At 43.6% G+C, this 26,064-nt stretch overlaps 1 long non-coding RNA gene across 1 annotated transcript; it reads right to left on the bottom strand.

Moving 5' to 3' along the window:
* Positions 1–23,371: 23,371 nt before the first annotated feature.
* LOC132023890 (uncharacterized) lies at positions 23,372–24,317 on the bottom strand. The gene is made up of 2 exons (XR_009406080.1): positions 24,086–24,317; positions 23,372–23,426 (listed from the first exon to the last, which is right to left on the bottom strand). It is a non-coding gene; the product is annotated as an uncharacterized LOC132023890 (long non-coding RNA).
* Between the last annotated feature and the right edge of the window lie 1,747 nt (positions 24,318–26,064).

The raw sequence follows: 26,064 nt of genomic DNA, 5'->3' as shown, positions 1-26,064 counted from the left end.
TGTGTGTCTAGGCTCTGCCCGCTGAAAGGTTGTGATTATGTTGATCAGAACTATCTTTTTCCCTGTGGGGGGGAAGAATGTTTCTTCTTTTGTTTATTCTTTTTTTTTTTGCTAAAAAACAAAAACAAGGAAGTCCTCCTCCCCATGTCCTTCAAAGCGCTGTGGCATCTTCAGATCTGGGTACTTGAAAGCTAAAGCTGGTCATAATTTCCGACGGACATAATGTGCATTTGAAATTCTTTTCCACATCAAATTAAATCTGTCTTGGACTGATTTCCTGGAAGTGTTTTTCATTAGAATAATAGTCCTCAGCTGAGAGATCAGATACCACAGAAGGGGAAGCAGGAACGGAACCATCAAGTGCCTCCTTGAGGAAGACATCCCGCCATTATGTCTGAGGGGCTACTTGGAGGAGACCATCCCTTCTCTAGGCCTGCCCTAGAGAGGTGCTAGGTCTGGTGAACCTCCACCTATTTTAGTGATAAAATCTTTTTTTTTTTTTTTTCATTCAAAATAAAAAGAAAAAAAGAAACTAGTTTCCACCAGGAAATCATCCACCTACCCATCCACCCAACCCAAATCTATCGCCTACCGACTGGCTGGGTATCCCTCTGAGATGCCAGGAATATAATGGTTAGGAAGACAAAGTCCTTGATAAAAAGAGGATAGCTCCGAGGAGAAAACCTCAGGGACCAAGACAAAGCTCCAGTAGTATTTGATGACTCTTTTTTTTTTTTTTTTCTGGTCTTAAATAGGTCCTTCTGTGTAAGGCACATAGACATGCTCTGCCTTACCTACAGAGGGTTCCAGAAGGACTAATGGAGGAAATCCTTCTGAAATTCTTTTCTCCTCCTCCTCTCTGAAACATGACTTGTTTACTGCAGGCTGTTAACGGCCTTGAGAGCGTCTTTAATCCTTAGCCAGGGTCTTTAAATATAATACATCAATAACAGGTAATTATTTGCTTTGAACTTTCTGCTCCTTTCCCCCATACCCTGCGGGCTGAGCTTGGAACTTTTAAGCACTGTAACAGATTCTTCCTATCAAAGTGTCAAAACTCATAAGGCATATGTCAAAGAATTCATTTGCTTACTTTCATCTCTCTTCCCTCCTCCCTCCTTTTACTTCTAAGTCTCACCACAGCTTTACGGATTCTCGCGCTGAGGGCCCGTTTGCAGCCTCGTGGCTTTTCTCTAAGTCCGGACCACCTCAGACCCTGAAGAATTTGCCCCTATGCACCCAGCCTTGTTGCATTTAAGAGGCTCAGGCGGTTGAGTTTGTTACTCCTGGCCTGTCACGTTATTCCTGTTTTGAACGTGTCCAGGAAAATCCTGTCAAATTCAAAACTTCCTTTTGCCCCAAACTGATCTTTGATCTGAGGGGCCTGGACACGACGGACTCTGAGCAGCTTGCTCTGGGCTCCGTGGGGCCCAGGAGCTCTTTTGCAAGCCTTTTGAGGCAACAAAAAATGGTTTATTTTTTCTGTCAGCTGGGGTTGATGATGGATGGCCTGGTGGTTCGATCTTGTGAGCTCCTGGACCAGCCCTGTCCTGAAGACAGCTTCCTCACCAGGGAGTTCCTCCCATCTTCTTCAGCTCTGTCTGTGGGCTGTAGATCCGTCTGCTCTGTGGAAGCCACAGGCACAGTTTCCCATGGTTTTTTTCTAGCAGGTTCCAGTAGCCAACTGACGGCTCTAACCTTATTGCTATATCATTGTGTTCAGTGGTGCCAGTTTGGTCCTCTGTTTAAATAAAATCATTATTGCCCACCCAAGACTCTCTTGTATGTATGAAAGGGTTTTCCAGGAGCACCTGGGTGGCTCAGTGGGTTAAAGCCTCTGCCTTCAGCTCAGGTCATGATCCCAGGGTCCTGGGATCGAACCCCCCATCGGGCTCTCTGCTCAACAGGGAGCCTGCTTCCTCCTCTCTCTGCCTGTTTCTCTGCCCACTTGTGAACTCTGTCTGTCAAATAAATAAATAAAATCTTTGAAAAATAAAAGGGTTTTCTAGACATCAGCTGAAGTGGTACACAAATTAATAGAAATGCCGGTCCCTCAGAAAATCGAAGGCTTAGTAGGTGTGCAGAACAGATGGTCAGGGAGTTTCTTACCTCAGGCTCTCAAGGGAACAAAATCAATGGTGGACTAGGAACTCATTTTAAATCTAAGGAGTTAGTCAGATTTAACCAAAGAGAAACATCAAGGGTGTTACTTGACACTGATAAAGTTATCCACATTTCTATACCCCAAATAATCAAATTGGATAATTGGATTCTGTGATGTTACTCAGATGACTTCCTTACTCGCTATGTATAGAAATTCACTTTGAATGTAGACATAACGAGACCTAACAGGATGTTCTGGAGTCTCACTGGGGAATAAAGACTAACAAAGTGGAAACTTTCACTCTTAAATCTCATTTCATCCTTGACCCTGCTAGTGACCTTTGGCCCATTACCTCCTCTTTCAATATCTGTTTCCCCATGATTATGATGGTTATACAGTATCAAAGGAGCTTTTCCATGTCATGAAGGACTCCTGTGATAAGCAATATGTTTATATTGAAGAACATTGAAGAATTTAGATTCTATCTAGGATGTCAAAATGTTATTTATATCAATGTGTTTTTTTTTAAAAAATTAGTGTTTAGATATCATGAAGATCAATGAACTAGTGGGCTGACTCTATTTTTCTTTTATCCAACAGTTATTTTGGCAACATATGATAGAGCTTGAGTGTGCCATGTGCATAATTAACAATGGCAGAAAAACAAGGATAACATTGTGCTAGTAACCGTCAGGGAAGGGCTGTCTGTTTGCCCCAGAATGAGCTCAGCAGGGAGGGTGGGCTGAGTTCTGTAAGAAAAGAAGTCAGATTTAGAGCTCCCGTGTTTTTGCAACTTCAGTGAGCAGAGGGACATCTGGTAGAGAAGATATCCACAGTTTCCTGTTCTCTGCTTTGTTATCCACCCCCCCCCCCCACATTCTGATTACAGGTTTGGCTTTCACGGGCTGCCCTGTCCAGGGGCTGGGAGATATAGAGTTATAGGAGCGGGTAGTTGATCACTTTAATTACAGGCCCAGGGGTGTTTGAGGGGTATTTCTTTCCTTGGGATAATCTTCTGCAGCTTTGTGAACATCTCAGGGACCCGTGGATCCTTGTCAACACCACACTGGGTTCCCACCACTGGCTAGCTTTCTAGCTGAGGAACTGTCAAAAATGTGGAATTTGTCAGCATGAATTCCTAAACAAGCAGGAAGAGCAGCCATAAATATTGATGGGTTGTTAGCTTACTGTCAAAATGAATTCTTTATCACATTCGAATAATCGGACCACAGGGTATTAAATCAAGTAGATACTTGGGTAGATTTTGATCATTAAAGTTAATTTGTTGCTATAAAATTAATATAAAATATAATTCAATATAAGCAGAGGATGGCAGGATTTTCTTTGGATAAAAATTGAATGAAAGGGATTACGAACTGCTTTAAAATGAAAGATTTGGGCGCCTGGGTGTCTCAGTGGGTTAAGCCTCTGCCTTTGGCTCAGGTCATGATCTCAAGGTCTTGGGATCAAGTCCCACTTCAGGCTCTCTACTCAGCAGGGAGCCTGCTTCCTTCTCTCTCTCTCTCTGCCTGCCTCTCTGCCTACTTGTGATCTCTCTCTGTCAAATAAATAAATAAAATCTTAAAAAAAAATAAAATGAAAGATTTTGATGACTCTGGCTAGAAATAAGTAAGTATGTGTGTTAACAAGAAACTTCTACTCTTCATAGTGGATATACATCGAAAGCAAAATGGACTGATACCTGTTTCATGATATAAAGATTTTAGCAAATCACAGGCATACTCCGTATTATAAACATGGGGCTTTTTATTTATTTATTTATTTTTAAAGATTTTATTTATTTATTGACACACACAGGGTGGGGGGGGGAGAGAGAGAGAGGTCACATGTAGGCAGATATGCAGGCAGAGAGAGAGGGGAAAGCAGGCTCCCCGCCGAGCAGAGAGCCCGATGTGGGACTCGATCCCAGGACCCAGAGATCACCTGAGCCGAAGGCAGAGGCTTAACCTACTGAGCCACCCAGATGCCCCAATATGTGGCTTTTTAGCATCCTACACATTTCTAGGACTCAGATCATGGGAACTGTGGCTCAGAATGTTGTTTCCAACTCTAGGTGCCATGTTTCTGGGCAGGAAGGGAGTTGAAATGAAGTGCAACAAGAAGGCACAAGATGGTAAGAAGGCCTTGAAAGCATCACAGATAAGGAGCAGGTTAATGTATTTCACGCAGGAGAAGAGACTGGGGATATCATCTATTTGCCTTCAAACAGTTAAAAGACTCCTTTGTAGAGAAAGGAGTAGACATTTTTCATAGGAGCTTGGCTAACATTTCAGAATGTTTCAATCTCAGAAATATCTGCCAGAGAATATAGTTTTCCAACCTGGGAGTGGATTGCCTTCTAACCAAGTTCCTGTACACTGGAGACTTATATACACTGGGGAGAGGAACTGTCATGTATTGTAATGTGATTACTGATCACATTGTAAGGGATTAGTAAAGCTCCTTCCTTTGAAACTATGTACCAATTGGTGGTTCACTGTCTTCTTGTCTCTACTTGCTGGAAGTCCCCCATCAACCCTGGTCCCATTATTCACAGTATTATTCCAAAGTGGAGATGAGGGTTAAAGGCCAAATATTAAAAGAAAGAATCTTCTTACTTCAGAATGAACTTGTGTCAAAGATTGTACTTAATTCCTAGATTAACAAGCAATTCACTGGACATTGACGATGGTCCAAGGAGTGCACATCTAGAATCAGATAAAGATCGAAGACATTAATTTACAAATGGATACAAAGCTGGTAGAGCTGGTCAATGGCCATAGGGCAGCAGTCCATGGGATTCCATTGGATACATTCCACATTTCTATGGACAGGAATAAGTTGTATTACCTTCAGTTTTCAAGCAAATCTTTATCTCTACAGAGTTGCAAAACAGTCTAGTCAAAGGCAAACATCAGCAGAGGAGTGTCTGGCATTCCAATGAAAAGGTGTCCAGTAATCTCTTCTGCCCATTTCAAAATCTTCCACGTTTTTTTCCTAGATGAGTTAACATAGAGAAAGTTCTCCCAGAGTGGCTGGCAAATAGTAAGTGCTCAATCAATGTTATGTACAATTATCATTGCTGTTATTTTTAGCCAAGGTCTATGTAGATGAATCACCTGGTGGTTGATGTGAGACTCTTTGACCAAGGTCTTGATCACCATTTTTCCTCTTTCCCTTTTGAAATATACACACATCAGACTACCGTCTTTCATCCCTCACAGATCAATGCCTTCTATGCTAGGAAATCTTTTTTCCAATGTGCACACAAAAACATCCTTGTCTTTGGTTCCTTCCAGTTCCTCATTACCCAGTGTAGGAAAATTTCTCTTGGATTCAAATGTGTAGTGATGTGTAAGAAAAATTCTGATGATATACCTCAGTTAGGGAAAGAAAGATGAAGTTTTTACTAAAGTTACAAACGACAAATGTTAGATTCAGTTATCTCTGCAAACAGAAGTCAAATATCCATTGCTTACAGTCAATGAGTATTCAAACAAACATTGACATAGAAATAAGGTAAGTTGGACAATTGGTACATACAGTTGACCCCTGAACCATGTGGAGGTTAGAGATGCTGAACACCTACTCAGTCAAAAATCTTCGTATAACTTTTGACTCCCCCAAAACTTAACTACTAATAGCTCACTGTTGATCAGAGAAGCGTTGCCAATAACAGAAACCATTGATTAACACATATTTTATATGTTATATGTATTATATTCTTACAATAGAAGTTAGAGAAAAAATGTTAAGAAATCAAAGGAAGAGAAAATACATTTACAGTACTGTAGTATATATACTGATAAAAAAAGTGTTTAAGTGGATCTGTGTAGTTCAAACTCATGTTGTTCAAGGGCCAATGGCATGTATATATGTATTTAACTTGCCTTTATGTCTGTCTATGTATCTAGTATCTATCTACCTATCATCTTTCATCATATGTAGCCACATGAATATTGAGCTCATCTATAGGTGATTACATAGCTATGACTTGGAGCTTTTGTTTGCCATACGGGTGGAAAACTCAGCTTTCCATTCTTGCAGAACAATAGAATGGAAACCTACATTTTCTGATATTCATAACCATTTTGTGTGCCTTTGATGGGTCTATCCCATTCCTGACCATTATGTATGTTTTTCTCCTCACAGGTCGAAAGCACAGCCCTGCTCCCCTCAGGCCCTACATGTCACAGGTTTGTGGCCGGTCTCATTGTTTACAAAGGCAGAGACAGAGTCCTTTCCTCAGCAGCCTCAGTGATACATTGGGAAGATCCTAGAAATATCTCTAGGATCAGTAGGAACAGTATATAATTCTATCTCATAATGTTTAAAATGCACGGTGATGAAACTCTTACCTCAATCACCGACTTTTGCTTTAGGATGTATCTAACATTTGAGAGTATTTTAATAATGCTCAATATGTTGAAAATTTCCACTGAACATTTTCAGTCCAAAACTTGCACATAAAATTTCTTGGGTCCAAGTCTAAACATAAACACGATTGCTACTCATGCGTGGAATAAAGATCTGTTTATGGAGGACTCTATGTTCATGTACTTGCAGTGAGGATAAGGATATGTGTGTTTGGCTTGGGGTTTATTTTATATAATCCCCCTCCCAACTCCACTCAATTGCGTATGAAAAAATCACAGGATTAACTTCTGGGTGTGGAAGAGGGCCAACTCAAAGGCCAGTCCACCTATAAATCAGGGAACTAGAGGGCTTTATTAGATTTACCCAAACCTCTCCCGGAGAGATGATGTGTTCATGCACACAGAGCAGACACTGAAGGCCAAAAATCTTTCCTGAAGTGCTTTGGGACTTTGCCATCTCCTGAAGAATTCTAGACATCTATGTATTCTTTATTGAACTGTGTTTATTGACTTTTCCATGGCAGTGAAATCTCTTTCAATACCTTTAATGGCCTCAGCACCCTCTGTCCGGTGAGCATTACGTGTCATCCCGGCTGTGACCCGCTGAGCCCAGAGGACTCGGGTCACAGAACTGTTTCTGGTGCCAACACACGTTTTCTTTCACGTTGCTATGAACTCGGCAGTAAAGAAGCAAGACTGACTGGTGAAAGTGTCCTGGGTGCTTCAAGTTTTACTCGGGTTTCACAGTCCCTGTAACGCGAGCTGCCTGTGCCGAATGGGTTAGTGGTTATGATCAGATGACGGGTTTATTCTGACCTGTCAGCTGGACAGTCATGTTTGGGGTGTGTGTGTGTGTGTGTTTGCACAATGCTCTCATTGCTCTGGGGAGCCCAGAAAGTTCCAGGAGGATGCCTCTGCGGGGATAAGCACATATAGACAGAATGTCTGTCTACCCCTACTGGCCTTCCACAGGCTGCCCAGGCTGCTGGTCACCCTGAGTGCCACCCCCCCACCGCCCAAGACCGACAGCTCAGCGTGCCCACGGCAGAAGTTATGCTTACATGAGCCACGGTCTCGATGTGGTCTGAAACGTGGTCATAGCTATCACAGGGACATTGAAGGGTGTCTAAGACAAATAACGGAATTAGGGACCTCCCCTCTCCAGGCCTGGTGGCTGTGGAAGAAGCAGAGTCGGTCTGACATTTACGGTGGCAGCTCTTGTCCCTCCTGCGGGCCACGGGTTGGGCAGGAATCAGAGTCCACAGAAGGACTTGCATTCTTTTGAAGTAGTGTGTATATGCACATTTTTGGCGGAGTTATTTATAAGTACACTTATGTCTCCGTCACTGTGCTTATTAAAGACATAAATACTTTACCTCTTAGCAAAGAAGAAAATAGTTTCCACAGATCTCCTGGCAGGCAGCAGTGCAGCCTAGCCAACCCTTTTCATCTGCCGGTTTCAACCTAATAAAGGACTGATCTAGGGAACAGGACCTGTTTCCATGTCACACTCCCAACAAGTGTAAAACCAGGTTGGCCCGGGGAAGGGGGGTTTGCCTCCACCTTAGGATATTTTAAAAGTTCCTGGGGCTTCGATGAGTGATGCTGAAATAGAAAGCAGAGCTCGAATAAAGCAGATTACATTTCCCCAAGGTGTGAGAATGCTTGAGTGACGGGAAGACATCTTTCTTGAGGGTAGCTGGTTACTCGTCTTAAGTAGGTATTGTGCCGCATGACAAAACTCTTCAGGCTCCAAAGTCCTGTATTGGTTTAGTGCCATGTCCAAGCCTCAGAGTGAAAACTCTCCCGGGAGTGTAGACACCTGAGGCCGATGGTTGGAAGTGATGGGGTCCAAAGTTCAGAATATCCTGTTTAAAGCCAGATTCTGCCGGGGGAGCAAGGAGGGGACAAAGATGAGAGGAGGAAAGCCTGGGGGGGGATGCACTGAAGAGGAATCTTTAGCCAGCTGGGACTTAGTAAAAAGGGAGAAACAAGAGGATGCTACTTTAAGAGCAAGCAAGGTCACAGTCACTCCATTTTCTTGACGAGGTTTCAGCCCCTAGGCTGGCACATGTCCTGCGTCTTTTCACCTCGTCCCCTCCACGACCCAGGAATGTGGACTGGCAGGCTGAAAGTGCTTTAGGGACCTCTTCCCAGGGCAGGTGCACAGCCGCCCTTCCCGCCTGCCCTCACTCACTGTCCTGCGGTGACATGGTTCTCTTCCTCTTGCCTCCACTATCCACTGGCTCCTTTATCTTCTGCGGGCTCCCCCTGCCCCTGTGGAACTGGAATTCCCTCTTCCAGGCACTGCTGCACAGGGTATTGGGTGTAATGGGCTTTGATCACCAATTTGCAGGTAATGCCAACACTCTCGCATAGCACGGAGCCTACTTAGACAGCAGACTCCCCCCCCCCCCCAGCTCTTTAGAACTCCTGGGGCTTCTGCTTTTGCAGACAGGGCTATAGACTCTTGTGTTTGATCGGCTTGTTTCATTCTCCCTTTTGCTGCCTCCTTGTCAACTCTCCCACCCCAGCTTCCCTCCCTGTGTTATAGAGAGCCATCTAGGTCCACTAGCCCTTCTCCCTAAAAGCCCGGATTCACATCCCTGAAAACCCCAAATTCCCTGTGTTCCTCTGTAGGGTCTGGGGGCTCTGCTTTCCTATCCAGTAGGAGCAACACTTTTCACTGTGTGTCAAGGACACTTTCCACACCAAGTCCTGGAGGCAGGGTCAGCAGTCAGCTAAAGAAGGTCTTGGACCCCAAGTCTCTACCTTGGATAACAGCCAGTTCGATTTCAAGGAACCAGGTTGCCCTCCCATTGTCTCTTCCTCACCAGGTCTGGCCAGCTGAAGATCCAAACAAATTCACAGCGGAGTTCACACCTTGGTAATTTGAGGTCATTAACTCGGGTGTTCGACTGTTCATTTAGGAAACGAATTCCAGAAAGTGGTGTAGGGGGGCCAAGGCCATCCTTTGCCATGCCAGCAGGTGCAATTATTATTGTTTTTTTTTTTTCCCCCTTTAACTTGCCGGATGTTGCAATTCAATCAAATTAATGCTTCATTGACCAGAGAATGTGATTTTGTAACACAAACAGGGCAGAGCTCTCTCTAAGTCTCTGGCTTTTTGCCACCACCTACTGGGTACTGTGCACTTTCCTTAACCTGTGTCTGATCTGCTACCCTAGGACCTTGCATTGGCCTGAGTGTTAGTGACAATCATGATCCCAGACTGAGAAGGTGGCTCTGGGAAGTGCCCGAGAATGTGGAATTCCTGAACACCCATGGCCCTGGGAGAACAGACCATCCCAGGTATCCCCTTGGTCCCGAATTCTGAGAAAGACACAAATTCTCAGAGATGCTTCCTCTTACAGGATAGGGTAGACTTACTGAAAAGAAACTTTTTATTTAGGTTAAAGAAAGACCTCGACACAGGAAAGTGCCTGGTGGAGAGGTGTCTAGCCCAAGGACATTTTACAACTGAACTTTCCTGTAAATTCCCAGATTAAGGAACAGAGACTCCCAGAAACCCCTTTTTAGTCACCACGGCCTTACTCCAAGGTGACCACCATCCTGTTTCTCTCCCATCATGCTTCTGTGATTCAGTTTGGTCATAGGGTACATGTATGTTCAACTTTGGTGCCTATTACCACACAGCTTTTAAGGTTTTGTGCCAACACATGTGCTCACTCAGCAGGCTATGGGAATTCTGTTTGCTCCAATCTTTGTCAACACTTGGCATTGTCTGTTTATTTTACTTTTAGCCTTTAAATGGGGTATGTACTTAGAGCCTTCCTGATAACGAATAAAATTCAGTACCTTTGATAGGTCTATTGATCATCTGGATATTTCTGATAGAGGGTCTGTTTAAGATTTTGCCCATTAAAAAAAAATCATACTGTCTTCCTTTTTTCATTTACTTGTAGAAGTTCTTTCTTATTCCAACTTTGAGAGTCCTTTGTCAGAAAGATGTATGAAAAATATCTTCTTCCACTCTATACCTTGACTTCTTCTTTCCTAAAGCATGGGTACGATGGTTATTTTCTTTTAGGCAAATTACTATGAAATTCTTCTTTGTCTCTGGGAATGTTTCTTGCCTTAAAGTGGATAGCATTAGGACAGATACATCAGCTTTCCCTTACTTATTGTTTGCATGCTGTATCTTTCCCATTCTTCCAATCTTTCTTTACTCTTAGACTTAAATCATGGCTCTTGTAAGCATCAGTTTATTTCCCCCATTCCAGCCTGTAATCTTTGTCTTTTTTTTTTCTTTCAAAAGTTTGTCTTTTTTTTCTTTCAAAAGTTTTATTTATTTATTTGACAGAGAGTGGGGGAGAGAGAATGAGCATAAGTGAGGGGAGTGGCAGGTAGAGGGAGAGGGAGAAACAGGCTCCTTGTGAAGCAGAAATTCAGAGGTGGGGCTCAATCCCAGGACCCTGGGATTAAGACCTGAGCAGAAGGTAGATGCTTAACTGACTGAGCCCACCCAGGTGCCCCAATCCAGTTTTTGTCTTTTAATTGAATTGTACGTTTATATTTAGTGTAATTACTGATATAATTGGGTTGCAATCTGCCCTCTATTTATTTTCTACTTATCCTTCTGTTTATGTTCCTTTTTTTCTTTTGTTGCTTTTCTTTAGGTATATATATATATACATATATATATATATATATATATAAGATTTTATTTATTTATTTGACAGACAAAGATCACGAGTAGGCAGAGAGGCAGGCAGAGAGAAAGAGGAGGAAGCAGGCTCCCTGCTTTAACCCACTGAGCCACCTAGGCACCCTTAGGTTCATATATTTTTAAAAAATTCATCCTTCTCTCCTCCTGGTTTGTTAGTTACATATGGTTTTAGTGTTCTTTTAGTGGTTATCATAGATATGATAATATTTTTCCTTGACTCACTAAAGTCTACTATAAATGCTTTTACCACTTTCTGAAAGAAGGGTACTTAGGACACTTTAACTCCATTGTCACGTGAGTCTCAGTCTATTGATGGTGATGTTCCTGGTTAGGAATGCCATAGGTGCTCACCTGGGCCGGTAAGTCTTGTGGGAGCCCTCACACACATTTCCCCAGCAGAAGCCAGTGTTGTGGCTAGACTGGCTCCTCATTCTTATTATGATTCCAAGATACACTCCAGCAACAACCATCAGAAAACTTTGAAACTTTATTACTCAGAAGACCTGGAGGATGCGTGACATGCCCTGGGTCCATGGGTCACAGTGAAGTCACAGGGGGAAAAAGAAAAAAGAGAGAAAAAAGAGAAAGAGAGAGAGCGGAGACTCAGAGCTCTGCCTTTATTGAGATTGAGGTTGGGGTTCTCAGAGTTTTGCAGGTTCACTCTTGATCAGCAAATGTAAAAAATAAGAGTGGGAGTTAGGCTGTGGAAAGGGAAAAGCAGGGTCATTCAAGTGGCTGGTTATCTAGGTTACCCAGAGTTTTCGGAGAGAACTTCACAGGTGGGGGCATCCTGGTTCCATACCCAGTTGGCTTGCTAGCAGCTGGGTCACGCAACAGGCTCTATGTTTACTCCACACAAGTGGTTTTGCAGTGGAGGCCCAGGCTGTCAAAAGCCTGATGCCAGGTACTTATATCACAATTAACAAGTTGAGTATCAGACATTCATGCCACATCTATTTACTCATCTCTCTCCTCTTATGCTAGTGTTGTGTGTGCTTTAATTTTACATATATTTAAGCCTTCAGGGAAGGATTATTGTATTATATAGTTAGAATTAATTTCTGGGGATCTCCATGCACATTGCTCCTTGTGTCTTCCTGCATCTCTGGGTTCCCACCTGGAACTCTTTCTTACTGCCTGAAGGATTTACTTTTGCTTTGGTAGAGGCCACTGAACACCTTGATCCATTCAAAGACAGGTGATTCAGGGGCCCAGCTTGCTGGCAGTCCTTGTGAGGCTGGTCCATTTCTGGGTCCCTCTTGTTCCTTGGGGGTCACTTTGTAGGATTCAGATGGAGAACCTGAGATGCTTCCCAGGGCCTGTTCTCTTTGCTGAGTGGGAACTCTAGGTTTTGCACTGTAAGTTTGCAAAACGTTCTGCTCAGCTTTTCAGCCTTGCCTTTGCTTTTGCAATTGGCATCTATCCCATGAGAAAAAGGGCTCCCAAACTCAGGCTCCTCTCTGGTATCTTCTCTCTTCCTTGGATGCGCAAATTCTTATTACTCTGGTAGCTCATAGCATCCTTGAAGCACGTTTCTTATATGCAGTTTTCCCAAGGTCACCTTGCTGGGACCCCCTGACTCTCAATGGCAAGCTCCTTCTGATGCTGTGTCTGTAGGGTTGGAGGTAGGAGGGGCAGACTTTCAAGGAGGGAAGGGGGACTAGATCTGGAGGAAGCAGGAGAAGGAACCGGAGGGGAGGAGGTCTCTGGGTATGAGTGTGTTGACCTTGGGAACACCTAACTATCAGCCAGGCCCCCGTACTAGATATATACCTCTCAGAGGACAAATGACAGTTAACAAACATCAAATCTGTATTTTCACTTGGAATCCCCAACTCCCCAAGCCACCAGGCCCCATTCTGTGAGTGCTCATGTCTCTCAGGTTGAAGGTCTGGGCCTCCTTGGAGGACAAATATTCAGATTCTTGCTGTGTGCATCACCTGTCATCCTCCAGGGCCACACACGTGTACTGTTAGCCATGTCCTCTGTCTTGCATTACTTGCCAGATCGACTTCTCTTGGAGAAGAAAAGGGAAATGATGACTCTTAACCCCTGAGTCATATCCTGTTTCATTTTATTCTTTCTCAACCCTCTGACAGTCACCTCTGATCCCCAGTGCAAGCTGCTTTTGCTTCCACAGAACATCTCCCAAGAGATTCCTTCCAGAGTCCATTGGAATCCTGACCTGTGTCCTCCATCCATCATTCCTGCGCTGGGGAGGCAGGATGGCCGGATGCTAAGATGTACATTCTGGTATCAGAGAGACCCAGTTCTGCTCCAGTTCTGCCATGTGTGGCGGAATGAACACAGGCAACTTACCTACCTCCCTCGGTCTCAGTTTCCTCATCTGTTAAATGGGGATCTGATCAGAATTCAGTATTCCTGGAAGGTCTGATGAGATAACTGCTGCAAAAGACTTATAACAGTGTCTGGCACAGGGTAAACACTCAGTCAGTGGAGCTGTTGTCGTTGGTGTGGTATTGTGGGCTTCATGATGGGGCTTATTGCCATAGACCTAAACTCAGATACAATTACCACCATGCAAATAACTCTTTTCCTCTTAAGTTTTGCCAAGAACACGTAGAGGTGTTTTAAGACTAGCTCCTCTCATCTTCTAACCTACTCGGAACTTGCAGGAACACTTAGCCTGGGCTGCCTTCTAGACTTCTCTCCAGGTATCATCACTGGAAAGTCAGCTCAAGCGCTCTCTCTTTGGAAACTCTCTTGGGAATTCAAGTGGACGGTGTCATACTCCTCTTGAGTGCTGCAGTGCTCTTTTTCCATCCCATCGCAAGGAGCTGAGAATTCATATGTGGAGCTTACTACATAAACAGACCATAAGCTCATAGCAGACCAAGAGATTTCCCTGTGGGATGGTAGTAGCATGCGATAGGTTCTTTTGTAGACCTGGAGTCAAATCCTATCTGCATTCAGTACTGTGCCTTTAACACAAGTGAGCATAACAGCCCCTCCCTACTTCTCAGAGAGATGCTGTGAGGCTAAAACAGTAGCTTGCAGTGCTGTACCCACTAAGTAGTACAGTACGTACCCCCTAAGTAGTAATTCTAGTTAATAAGTATTGATGAATTAATTGCATTAACAAATTAATAGGGACACGTGACATTTTGGACCACTCCCTTCAGAGTTTGTAGTCTAAATGCCAGCTTCCCTTTCACCAGACCCTTAGGCTCCAGTGCCTAAGTGAGCATGTGTTTAGCTGAGTGCCATTCAAGAAGACCTCCATCGACCTGGCCTTTCTCTGCAGCCCTCATAGTCATTAAGCAAGTGCAAATGAATTACCAAGGCACACTTATGAAAAACAGGCCGGCCAAGAGGAGCCTCTCATGTTTAATACATTGCAGACCCAGTGAATTGTAAAAATAAATTAAGACTTATGATGCTATTGTTTTTTGAAGCCCTTAAAAAATTCCTTCTCTTTTTACTATGGGGTGAGGACATATGTTTTTAAAACCATGTGATGCTTTAAACATCATGGCACCTTCTTGCAATTTTTCTGATGACTTGTACTCATCTTGAGAACATCCCAGGCATGTTCTTTTGTCTTTTCAACAAGATGGCCATTTAAAAGAGAAATCCGGATGGTTATAAATAGCTTTCATTGTTAAATGCATCTTAGATCATATGTATGCTCAGAAATAGAACATTATAGTGGTTAGGGTGGAAATCTCCTGCAGGGATGATGGTGGGCAAAGGCTTGGGGTTGCAGCACAGAGCTGGGAGGCAATTGTAAACTTTCCCTCTGGCAGCCTTGGGCATGGAGGGTCTCAGTCTAGTCAGGCACTTCCCTTCAAGGGACAAGTGGCCCAAGATGGTTGGCAATGCTGATACGTTCCCAGACTTGGAACACAGTGGTGAGGAGTTCTGTCTGCTTCCCTACAATAATAAAGGGCACTAAGTTTTGCTGCTTCTGAATTGGCCATTTTAACCTTGACTCATCTCACCCCTGCCCCCGCCCTTCATAATCTATGTATCCCCGCTGCCCACACCCAGATAGATTAGTGCTATATAATGGTGGAAACCCATTCCAGTTTTAGCCTCATTTAGACATAGCTGGTGAGATATGTTTGCCATCAAATCAGATGAGTAGATTTGCTCTGCTCCTACGCTTCCGGTCTCAGGGACCTCCTCCTCTCTCCCTCTTCATGCATCCTTACCACTTCCACTCCTCTCCAAATCACTGGACTAACAGATGATGGACTAGAGGAGAATAGGAGAATAAAGTTAACCTTGAACAACATGGGTGTGGATTGCACTGGTCCACTAATACATGGATTATTTTCAATAAACATTTCAATAAAGTGCTATAAATGTATTTCTCTTCCTTATAACATTTTCTTTTTTCTAGCTTTTTACTTTACTGTAGGAATACAGTCTATAATACATATAAGACATAAAATATCTGTTAATCAGCTGTTTATGTTCATAAAATATCTGTTAATCGGCTTCTGGTCAACAGTGGGCTATTAATAGTTTAGTTTTTGGAGCGTCAAAAGTTAGATGCAGATTTTTGGCAAGCAGGTTTGTGCCCCTGACTCCTGCATGGTTCAAGGGTTAAGTATAGTTAGAATCCTCCAGGTTATGTTTGTTCTCTGGTTACTGGAAAAAGGAGTGATACAAGGGGGAACTTCCTAAATCCTCTGGTCAAGTCTGGTCTCACTTTTGTGTCTTTATAGCTGTTTCCTAGAGATAGGTCCCTGCTTCTCCTCTGTAGTACTCTCCCAGACCCACTTCATAGCCTATGAGTGTCATCTTGAGTGAACGCCACTCTTTCTCCATTCCATCCAGTTCAATCCTATCTAGTTCAATTAATCCAAAACCATGTGCTCTCAGCATCAGGAATCAGCCACTGGGGCCATTTGGTCTCTATATTCAAGAGCTCAATTAACTGTTGTGGTAATTTGTTATTATAAATTTAACCCATGTTAATTTAGAAAACCTGAAAGCTAGAGCAAAGCATACAAAAAATGGAAACCCAAATCACCTTTAGTCATATTCAGAGATAACACCTTGATAATTTTGCTTTAAACAGATAGGTATGTATATAGTACATATACCCAAATTTAGATTCTGATGTTTTAATTACAGGTTAATTACACATTGCCTTGCATCATTTACTCTTGCTTTATTCGTAAGAGTTCTGCCTGGGCTGGGAGGCACTTCTCTGAGTCTCAGTTTCTTCATCAGCCGTTGGAGTTAGATGGCCTGGTTGACTCTCTCCTTGTGAATGTGTTGCAAGGCTGATGTGAAAGTACATTGTTGTTTGTAAGTAATGAATGTTACTTTATCTTTACTTCTAAGACTGAGTCCATAATAGGATCCTAATAAGAAGGTCTGGGTCTGTGTTGATTATGCGTTTAGGTCCCAGACGTGTTGTCCGTCCACATAACCTCACACGGGAGACTCAGCATCTCTCACAGCCTGGTTTGCTGGGAGAATCATCCTGGGCTCTGAAGATAAAGGGTTAACCAGAGCAAAGTGTCAAAGAGCTCTCAAAAATGCAGCCCCTTTGCACAGAGGCCTTGAAGACTCTCCCAAGGAAGAGAAGCCTTATCTGTGAGAGCAATCATCAGGAAAAGTAAGTTTTCTGCACTACAAAGGCGGGGCTTTCTTCTCTGGCTTTGACTGGAGCTCTTGAGATCGAAGAAAACTTGGCCACAGTTCTGAAAACTCCAGATAAAGGCTTTGATTTGTTAATTAAATTTTTACTATCCGCATTTGATATCTTGGCCAAATTGTATCCGCCGGCCGCAGGAACAAGAAAGTCCCTCACTTCAAAGGGGCGCCCACTCGGTGACCTGTAATTATGGAATTTACTGCAGGGTGAAGCGCTGTCTGGGGTGCACCTGCCATCCTCGCGCCCCCCACGCTCCCGAAGACAGCCGCTCCCCCTGGCCAATTCCAAAAGGCCCAGGCTCCGCGCAAGCGCACGGGGACACGGCCAGCACACCTGCCCCGCCCGGCGGGACCCAAGGGCCGCCCAGGTGGGAGCGTCCGCTCCTCCCACCCGCCTCGGTCCCGCCCACAGGCCTCGCCCACCGCGAAAGGAGGCCTCCTGGATGTCAGGGTGAAAAATGGTTTCTTTAATGAAAAAGTTGAAAGGCCGGAGCCCCGCTGGGTGAGGTCACTTGCTGACTGCTGGGTCTTACCCTTTCTTGTAAGCTTGACCAGATTCTCCTGCTACTTGGCAGGGGCCACGCCACCCTCTGGCCCTTTCATTCCGTCTGGGGCGTGGGTATTATTAAAGGATATTTAGAAGTCTCTAGACAGGGTTGCTTCCCCAGAACAACACATTCACCAATCAGCACTGGTCATTTTTTACATGAATATAATCGAAACCTGCAGACTGTCTATAGGCGTCCATCTCTGCTGTTTGGCAGAAGCTTTGCCTTGTCCATACGCAGAGCAAACCAAGTTTTGAGATACCTTAGGCAACTCCGTAGGACTTTCCAGTGGGCTAATTCCAACACAGACTTTGGTTTTGTTAGCATTTCTTATTTCCTTCATTTTTATTTTGAAAATTTCATGTTGTTACTATTGTTTTAAATAATAATAAATGGCCCTCCAAACCCTTTAAGAAAGATGCAGAAGTATGAACAAACTAATCACAAAGTCCAAAATTCAATTAAAAAAAAATTGGGGGCCCATCCAATTTTTACACAATAAGTAGGGATAGTTTTTTTTTTTTTTTTTTCCAGACAAAAGGCCTCATTGTTTTGACTCTGGGTGGACCCAATTATGACTCTAGAGCTGGTCTGCATAAAGGGGAGTGTAAGCCTACAAGAGGAAGTCAGGGAGAGAAAAGAACACTTTCTTGTAACCATATGCTGCGTTAAAGGGTGCAGTCCAACATGACATAAATAGATGTTGAGTTGTTGACCTGAATTTAAAAATGCAGGCTCGATGCTCATCAGATTAGATCCTTCCTCTTGTTTCTCTATTACCATCTGTTGCCTGGATTCTCTGTGGAGCAGGAATCTCCTTCCGTTTGCTCTTGCCGGGCTCTTTCTCAACAGTGGTGTCTGGGTATCACTGGACACATTTCCCCAAAGGGATATCAATGTGGTGTCAGCATGTTCTGATACAGACCTTGTCACCTGAAGTTAGAATCTTTTTAGAAACTACAAACTATTATAACCTTGTCTGGAAGCTTAAAAGAGAGCTCACAGCACCAGGCCAGAGGACAATCATATTTAAGAATTTACCATGGAGAAGAGAAACTGATGGCAGATGGCAATAGTAGCACTGAGAAGGATGTGTGTGTGTGTGTGTGTGTGTGTGTGTGTGTGACTGTGACATCATGATACTCAATGTCTTGAGCTAAATAACTTATTTCGGAACATTAGAATGGATACTACTACTCCAGTGTTCAATAACACTTAAATGTTTCAGGGTCCCTGCTGAGTAAACTCTTCCTGTCTATTATCCCACTTAATTCTGACAATAACTTGTGAGTCAGGTGATATTATTGCCAATGAACAAACTAAGATTTAAAGAAAAGCCAACTTCTGACAAGGTCCCATTGTGCCAAGATTTATTCCAGGTGTCTGTACCTTTCTCTTCCATATTCCACTATTCCCTAAAATGGAGGGAATAGCTTTCATAGGAAATGAGGGTATCTCTTGGGTGCAAGAAAATGTCAGAGGATTGAATTTCTCTTTGCTGGATACTTTCTGAAGTGATACAGAGTAGAGTAGCCGCGAAGGTCACAGTTGACCAAATATTTTCCAACACATAAACTTCATAATCCCAGAAATTTTGGGTCCTCTCCCCCAGATAATAAGAATACTGCTTATAATTTGGCTGTAACCTGTGAGAGATTTCTTTTGCCAAGTTCAAGAAATAATAGGTGACTTCAGATCTTGAACAATGGAAATTGGAGAAGGACCTCTTATAGGAATGAAGGGAGAAGAAGACAACAACTCCAAATTCAAAGTTCAAGAGAGAGATAAATGCGTCTTTTAAAAAAATGTGCATAGGGGTGCCTGGGTGGCTCAGTGGTTTAAAGCCTCTGCCTTCAGCTCAGGTCATGATCCTAGGATCCTAGGATCGAGACCCGCATCAGGTTCTCCGCTCAGCGGGGAGCCTGCTTCCTCCTCTCTCTCTGCCTGCCTCTCTGCCTACTTGTGATCTCTGTCTGTCAAAAAATTAAATAAAATCTTTTAAAAAAAAGTGCATAAAATTGAGATGCCTTAACGTGGAGAAATAAATACCATACTATAATATTTAGTCTCTTGGCAGACCCCAAATGTATTCCTATAATAGTTGGAATGAAATGAAGAGCCCCTTCAAAATCACATAGGTAAAAGATGCTTCTGGGGTGCTTTGCATAAGAACTTGTTGTGTGACTCCGAATCCAGAGGTGGGTTAAATGACCATGGCTGTTGTGAGCTAAATGTAAATGTTACAGATGCGTTCACCCAAAGCCTGCCAATGTGCTCTTAAATACCACCCTGCGTGATTCAACAAGGATGAATGACACACAGGCAAGGTCAAGGATGCAGGGACTCCGTATGACTTCATCCAGTGAAAAAGACAGACCGCTTTTCCTGGGGTCCCTTTCCCTTCCATTTACCCCTGAAACAACTGTGAATAAAAAAATTCATAAAATGAAAATTGTCACATCTTTGGACAGGAGTGGTGCTTTATGGAAATTGACCCCATCTCCCATATTATTTGGTGACCCCGTGAGGGCAATTAGTCACACATTCATATTATTTCTAATTTATGACCTGATGTGACCTTGTCATTTCAGAGGAATAAGGAATCAGAGCTGTTGCTGAGTTAAAGTATAATCACAACGATTATTCCCATATTCTCTCTGTGATTTCCATATTCTATTTCCCGCTCAACCCAGGGGGATTGAGGAGGTCTCAGAATCACGGGATCCTCTCCTGCCCCATCAGAGAAAAATCTGTCTGAACTGCTGACCTTCACGTTTCACAAACCATCATGAAAACTTCAGGGTTATTTGACATGAGTTTGGTTTCTTATCTCTCTGCAGCTCAGAGGTAACAATAAATGAATATGATTAAAATTTGTATCCCCCAGAAGTCAAGTAAACAAAGTTAAAAGTCATTTGATGTCTGTCTAGTCCAGGCATTGAAAAGCTGGGATGACAAATTAAGATGGATACAGATGGGTTAGGATCAGTGTCCATGGGACTGATAACTTTCATCTGCTCTCTGTGTCTCCAGAGTCTTTCACGAGGTGATCTGAATGTTCTAATAAATTGTGGCAGTGGACTGCTTCCAGATGCTGTTGTTTCCCATTAAAGAAAAGCTGGAGGTTCTATCCTGCAGAGGACGTACCCAGCAAAGGACTTCTCAGCTCTCTTTTTCCTTCTAGGCAACAAGTTAATGAAAACTGCATATGCGTGTTTTGACAGGTTTTTGCAAATCACATCAGTTTGGCATATATGGACTGGAGGTGACTCAAAGCTTCTCAGACACGAGGCTGGGACAACTCCCCATCTTTAGCCTTCATTCCTGATGACTTTATGAAGACAATTAGCCAGTTGGACAGGAAATTCCTGGAAAGACCGTCTTAATGGGTCAGTGCAAATGGAGGGAAAAGGCAAACTTGGTTTCCTCATAAAAAGAGAGAACAGATCACAGTGGAGGCATCCATCTAGAGAAGCCTGGCCTGTGCTGATGGGAAAAAGCATGAGGCAGCACAGCTCTGAGCATCCAGGGGAAAGAGGAGGAAAGCAGAAAGGCATGGAAGATGAGCTAAGCAAGTTCTGCCTTCCTGGATCAGCAGTAACCCCAGGCCAGTGTCCAGGAGAGGTCATGTGCTGCGGACACCCTCTGCAACCAGATGTCTGGGTAGGAATCCCTGCCCTGTCACTTAGGTATCAGATGAATCTTGGACAAAGTCATCAATGGTCAGATTGAGTTATTTCCCTTTCTGATAAAAGGGAGCTGGTTATTAAGAGGATTATTTGAATTAATATATATATGTCCATAGAAGAAACTTCTACTGTATACTTGTCACTTATGTGTTCATTATTATTACTAGACGGAGATTGAATTTATTCTCATGAACTTTTAATATGCCCTTAGCATGTCCCTTAGTAGATCTGAGAATCAGTAGGGTAAAAGCAGGCCTCTATGGCAATCAGCCAAACACACCAGTGTTGTCCCTTCTGGACTTGAACTGGGGAGGGAATCACCCTCCCTTGCTTCCAGGGGACAGGTGCACTGCATGTTGGGAAAATATGGGGTATGGAGTGTCTCCACCACAGGGTCTATGAGTGGACCCTGAGGGGCCATTAGGCTGTAGCCCTTGGTTCTCTCTAGAGAGAGTCTGTGTCTCAGCTCTGCCACTTACTAGCTGTGTAACCTGGCTCTTTACCAAATCAGGGCTCTAGGTTCCTCATTAGGAAAATAAGAATAATAAAGAGTGCTTCCCTCTCGGGGCTGTTAGGAGGATTATGTGAGTTCATACATGTGAAACACTTAGAATAGTACTTGACAATACTGTAAGTGCCATATAAATGTTAAGTATCTCTATTAATATTATTTTTTATTAACAGCAAATAGGGACATAGGTATCTATGAATGCCAAGTAGAAGAGCTCATTCATTTACTGATTAGCTAATAAACATTTTAAAATACTCTGTCAGACACTCTGCCAGACCGTGATGTTTCGGAAGTGAATCAGGCTCAGGACGTTGGGTAGGGGAGAAGGTAGAACTGGCTTCTCTGAGGGGAAATTGAGATGGTGCTTACACAATAAACAGGTGTGGACCAGGTGGGGATTCTGGGAGGAAAGTAGAGAAACCATGGAAGGTATTTTCCAGTGCACTGGGGTTTGGGGAACAACAATTGTTTGTTATGGCTAATGCATGGAGTGGGCGGGAGAGGTGATGTTGAGGTTGGGGAAAGAGAGGAGCCCACTCATGGAACATCTTTATGCAATGTGGAGGTTGACTTTGTATTGAGGCAATGGAAAGTCACTGAGGGCATTAAGAGGAGATGCAACATGTTCAAGATTCTGATTTGATTTGAAGTTGGTGTCGAAAATGAAAGAGATGAAGCAGGAAGCAGGAGAAGCGATGAGTCTAGGAGAGAAGGCAGCTTGACTTGACCAAAGCAGCTGCCTTAGGGGAAAGGGGCAAATTCAAGAGACATTTATGAGAAAGGGGTGATGTGTTTTTGTGCATAAGATGAATAGGAAGAAGAGAGACAGAGATGGAGAGGGAGGGAGAAATCAAAAGTCAATTTCAGGTTTATAACATCGAGGCAGAGAACTTTCAGAATGCTGAGGTTGATTAAAGTAGATATTAACATTGGCTCATCCTAGACTGGAGGGTTACTTCTCGGCTCCTGAGCTCCTGGTTCTTATTCTATCCTCTTGAAATGTGCGCGGCCATGTGACTTCTTCAGGTTAAAGAAAGAGCATTTCATTGCTGGTGCTCATGGGTGCTCCTTTCTCTTCCCCTGGCATGGGAATGGTGCGAGCCAAAAAGAGATGGAATGCTCTAAAATTGGATCACTGAGCCAACCTAGGGGGGCAGCTGTCATGGAGAGTCACCTGCACCTGCAGAGGACTTTGAGTCAGTGAGAAATAAGATTTTGTTGTGTTGGGCCATTGAATGGGAAGAGGAGAGAAGATTTCACTGTGGACTCAGAACTGGCCCTGAGTCATTGCTTATTTTTCTCTCCGCATAGAATAAATGAATTTAAGAATCAGTGGGATTTCTTGAGTTTGTCTTGTAAAGTTACAGTATATTAAAAAATCCTCAGAAACTAAAGTCCCTATCCCTAGGAATAGTAGCCACGTGGTAGAAAAATCTGGAAAATAACAGATCCTCAATAAATGTATTTTCCCTTTTTCTTTCTTTTTCCATATTCCAACTAACACTTCTCTGTTCTGACCAAAGAGAACTGCCTCTCTTCCCTCCACCCAGACATAACAAGTTCTGGTTTATATAGTCAATCTTAATTTGTATGTATCCATATATTTACTGTTTACTATTTCTAGCCTTCTATCTGGGAATATTTCCTTCTGCAGGAAGAAAGCCTCTCAATATTTCTTTGAGTGTGGATCTACATGCCACTTGCATACTTTGGCTTTAGTTGGTGTAAAACTGTCTTTATTTAACTTTCACTCCTGGAGAATATTTTCACCAGGTACAGTGTGTTACTAGGTTGGCAGCTAATTTTCTTCTTCTTCTTCTTCTTTTTTTTTTTTAAATAGATCATTCTCTTGTTCTCTGTCTTCCATTGTTTTTCTGTCAAAAAAAAAAAAAAATCAGATGTAAGTCTAGCTCCTGCCCATTGAAAATCATTTTGTCTTTTTTCTCTGGCTGCCTATGAGATTTTCTTTTTGTCTTTTTCTTTTAGCATCTCTGTGTTGATAAATGATTAATAATTAAGTAATTCATTGTTCATTTACTTAACAGATATTTACTGAGCTCACCCCCCTAGACATTGGAGGCTAGTAGTGAAAAAAGACAGGCCAGCTCACTGTTAAGGATCACTCTGACTCCACGGGCAAGCCCAGGTGCTTGGGGAACATATGCTGCTGGGGTTGTATTTAAGCCAAGCTCTGAAGGATAAGTAGGGGATCAGCAGGCAATGATCAGCAGGCGATGAGCAGAGGCGAGAGAGAGAGAGAGAGAGAGAGAGAGAGAGAGAAAGAGAGAGAGAGAGATGTTTTCAATGTAGGGTCTGCATATGCAAGGCTCCAAAACAGAGGGCACAAAGGGTTTTGTGGAATGGCAGGTGGGTCCGTGTGTCTGTAAAGGAAGATCTTGTGGGCTGTGAAGGACAGTGGCCGTGGATGAGCTTTGTCAAATGCCTGTCTCCAGCTACACTGTCTCTTTAGCTTTAGACATGACATACTTTCTACATGACATCTTGCCTAGGATTCAAACCTCCTTGAACTCACCTTGTCCAAGGATCTCGCTTGTATTTTCCTGGTCTCCAGCTCATCTGGAAGCCCAGCCACAATGATTCAATTGCATATACTGGAGAAGAGGGAGGACATGGTTCTCTGCACGGCCTGATGATCGTCCCTGTGTGACTTCACCCCTCCTTACCGAAGGGGTCTCATTCCACATGGAACACGCTTGCCCTCTCCACTCCAGCGAAGGGTCCTTCTTTTCAGTTTCTGAAGCATATGCTCCCTCCTATAAGGTAGATTTTATAATTAGTGTTCCCTTTTTCTAGAAAACTCCTCCCCCCACCTCATCACTTCCTTGGGGGAAGCCTTTCAAACCTCCCCTCCCCCATTACTCATTCCCATTCCGTATCACATTTCCTCTCACAGAGCCAGCCACAGCTTGCAATTAGGAGTTGACTGGTGTGGTTATGTGTGTGGTGCTGGCTCCCCCGCGAGCATAGTTCCATGAGGGCAGAGACCATATGTGCTCTGTTTACGTTTATTCTAAAGACCTGGCACAGAGGGCCTGCTCAATAAATCCTTGTTGAATGAGTGCCTCGTAGCTCTATTAAGGAGTGTGAGTGTTATCTTGAGGGCATGGAGGAACCACCAATGCTGTAAAAGAGAGGAAGATTTCGCAAGACTTTTTGCACTGGAAACTCACTTCCAACGAGAGTGGACGGAGCATGGGTGGCGCCAAACCGGAAGGGGAGGAGCCTTAGGGGGTTGTGGTACAGGGCGGGTGGCCACCCGCCCATCTGTCGCAGCAGAAGTGGTGGTGGAGAGGAGGCTGGCAGGTGTGGGAAGTGTTAGCAATTCTGATGCGATGAGATCTGGGGACTGAATGGAGGAGGAGGGATGATGGCTGGATCTCGAGCTTGCGTCACTGAGCCAATGGTTCCATTTATAAAAGGGGGAGCAAAGGGCAGGAGCAAGAGGGGTAGGAAAGGAAGACGATTAATTTGGCTTTTGGCTTGTGGAATTGAAATGGGGGTGCGTGGAGGCAGGTGATCTTTGTCTCCGGTGAGAAATTGGCCCTGAAGGTATGCAGTTGGGATTTGCTATAAAATCCATCATAAAATGCTTCATTTATGGTATGCCTTAGCTCTGAAGAACTGAGTAACCCCGAGGACTTACTCAAGTGTCACTTTATAAATCCCGACAGTCATAGAAAATTTATTCTTTCTTTTCATTTTTTATAGGGAAATAGCAGCAAAAATAGGTCGGAGATCAGTCTTAATGTAGTACTTCCTGAAACGATTTGAGACTGAGAGCTCATTTGGCTTTGACTGAACCTGTCAGTTGAATGTAGAATTTTCACCAAAGTTGGAGAGGGGCTGACAGTGGAGGTCAGAGAAAACTGGATTGGCCAAGTTGGCAAACATCATTCCCGCCTGGCAGGGCCCCAACCTCCTGCTGAGAGCTGTCCACTTAGCCTCCTTCATTTTGCAAATAATTTCTGTTTGGTTTTCAGCTCTCAGGAAGAAAGCATGTAAAAAGATCAGCCATAGGGCAGATTCAGCAGGATAAACATTAACTAGATATTGACCTGGATTCCCTTCAGGTCTGGTTTAAGTATGCTACTGAACACTCAAACTGGACTGTAACCAACCTGGAAAGTTGATATTGACTTTGGGGAGCAAATAAATGAAAAAACAAAGGTGTCCTAAATAGTAACTGTTTTCCCATGTGTGGGTGAGTCAACTGGTCTGAGTCCCGTGGGCTAAAGTCCCGTGGGCCAACGGACATCGTGACACTGTGACGCCCGCCCTGATTGGTTTGCATTGAGCAAGGTGAAGGGCGCAGAGGCGTTTGCTTGGGAACAGCCAGACTCACTTCCTGACTCGGTTTATCCAGCTGGTGCGACTGCTCACATCTAGAGCCCTTGCTCTGTGGGAGAGCGTTTGGCTGATGCTTGGGTTGAGGGAGAGATGTTCACATCTTGCAGGGTGACAGAAACCCCAACAACAGACAGAATTCTCAGT

The sequence above is a fragment of the Mustela nigripes genome, chromosome 8 (assembly GCF_022355385.1).
Source record: "Mustela nigripes isolate SB6536 chromosome 8, MUSNIG.SB6536, whole genome shotgun sequence".
Lineage (NCBI taxonomy): Eukaryota > Metazoa > Chordata > Mammalia > Carnivora > Mustelidae > Mustela > Mustela nigripes.
The sequence above is the reverse complement of the archived record's forward strand: the minus strand, read 5'-3'. Positions and strand labels throughout refer to the sequence as shown.